Genomic DNA, 2427 nt, shown 5'->3' on the forward strand with positions numbered 1-2427 from the left:
AGTTCCGAGGGTGGATAAGGGTCATGTGGAGATATCCAGGTGATAATGCTACAGACAAAAGAATTTTGGCAATAAGAACTCCCCAATTTTTAGGATAAAGAATCCATTAGGATCTTCACTTTTGTTAGTGTAGAATTTTGGCAATAAGAACTCCCCAATTTTTAGGATAAAGAATCCATTAGGATCTTCAACTTTGTTAGTGTAGTCTCTTACGTTTATTTTTGTCTTATTAGGAGCTCTTTAATTTGATGTTAGATTGTATTACGTGAATGGACAACGTATTGAATAAATTTCAATACATCCAAAATTTAAACATCATATAAACATAAAAATAATGAATGACTAGTATCAATCCAACAGCCTTGATTAAGATGATAAAATGAAAACATAAGTTTATCTATTTCATTGGAACTCGTTGTTTTAGTATCAAGGTTTAAAATTCAAAACATAGGTGAGTTAATGTCAAATGACATTACTAGGGAAAGATCATAAGTGGTTGCTTAAGGCCATAAGAAAGGTCCCTAAACTAGGTAGGACTTTGGGGTTTGTACAACCTTTCAAAGAAGGAGTTATGATCACGTACTTGTGTCAGCAGGGTTCCATGAGAACTCACATGTACACAAAAAGGACACACATCTTCTATTATCTCCAATACAAACTAGGTCAAAGGGATATAAACTTGTATATGCTAAAAAACTTTGGAACATCACTAGTTCATCCTTGAATAGTTCTCACTCGGATTGTCCCCCTATAATTTAACTTGCCACCCACAAACTGGACTAATATCAAATTGAGTATTTTCTTTCTTTCTTTCTAACAATGGATAAAATCCATGGCATAATTTTATTAAGTCTTGTATAAGTACCTTCATAAGGTATATAGGGCATGTGTCTCTTAAGCTTGAAGAAACAACCCTTTGGTCATAGTTTTTCAATTGAACACATAAGTTTAAGAGAAAGCCTTTAAAAGTTTTGCTCTTAGAGTCACATGATGGAAATCCTTTCCTAGTTGTTCCACCATCTCTTGGTTTTAGTAGGTCTTAACTTATGATTACATAAGTGAAGTAAGAGAATATATATTAACTACTTAGCACCCTCGCATATAAATGAGGTTTATAAGAATGCAAGCTTTTGTAGCTTATAAAGGTTATAAGCCTTTAAGGCTTATAATAATAATAAGCTTTTAAACTTTACAAGGATTAAAAGCTTAAGCTTTTTTTTTTAAGTTTTTCTTAAAAGAAAAAATTCTCATGACTATAAGAGAGCCTAGCCCGCCAGCGTATAATGGAGAAAATCAATAATAAAGCTTTTATAATAATCTTTTAAATGAAGCAATAGGAGGCAGGGCGGCCAGTGCACAGCACTACTGAGACAGTGGCCACATAAACCATCAAACTCCTTTACCCAAAGGTCTCTAGATTCATTATTATTTTATTCAAAAGACTCAAGAAAGCACATGCTTTTACCCCTGGACCTTAAGAATTATTTTTACACTCTACGGTTCAAATCGACAGAGGCTTATAGGCTTTTAAAATTATTTTCATACCCTTTGAAATAATTTAAATCAAATCTACAAGAGATTTAGGCGTACCTTGAAATTTTGAATTGCTTCAAAGTTATTTTTTTAGATTTAAACCTTCAAGATATCCTTATACTTGCCAAAGCTCTGATATCACTGAAACAAGAATCTTTCTCTAAGTATAAGTTTAAACCATATTCTCACACTACAATTAAATTGAATAGAGAAAAATAATATAAGCATAGAGAAGATGGACGTGAACACTTGAAAAATACTTTACCACACAAAACACAAGCATTGGGTGCAATCTCCTCCCTGATGCGTGTGGCTCCTTCTCCCACGCGTATGTCATATTCATATTTTTAGCCCTTGGAGCCAATAGTAGTACCTTTTCCACATTTTCACCTTTTCTTTATATATAAATAGTCAAAAGTTTCTAAGGTTTATACATGACAAAAACTTTGCCCAATGATAAATACTAATGTTACGGTTTGTCCATCCATCCCTCTGTGGTTAATTTGGGACACCTAATTACCACTATGTTCGTAGTATGACACTTGGGTGATTCCAAATATTCCATGTGTAGGACATATGAATTTAGGGATGGCTAGAACTAAGTGTTGGATTTAATGCTTATGTGATTTTGTGTAATTTTAGCGGGTGTTATTAATATGTAATGTGTTTGAATGGACAACTTGTAGGTTGGTGAGATTGATGAGCTTTGTGCTCGTAAGCCAGTATGGCTAGCACATGATGGCGATGATTTGGCATGAGAAATTATGGGAAGGTTTTCCTTTTAGTATTTTGGCATTGGCAGGATAGTCAATGATTTTGGAATTTTGGCTATGGTATTTACTACAAGATATTTTTGTATTTTGTCAGCCACCCACTTTGTTATACATAGGCACA

The sequence above is a fragment of the Cibotium barometz genome, chromosome 55, assembly GCF_041138505.1.
Source record: "Cibotium barometz isolate CiBa-2024 chromosome 55, ASM4113850v1, whole genome shotgun sequence".
NCBI classification, from domain to species: domain Eukaryota; kingdom Viridiplantae; phylum Streptophyta; class Polypodiopsida; order Cyatheales; family Cibotiaceae; genus Cibotium; species Cibotium barometz.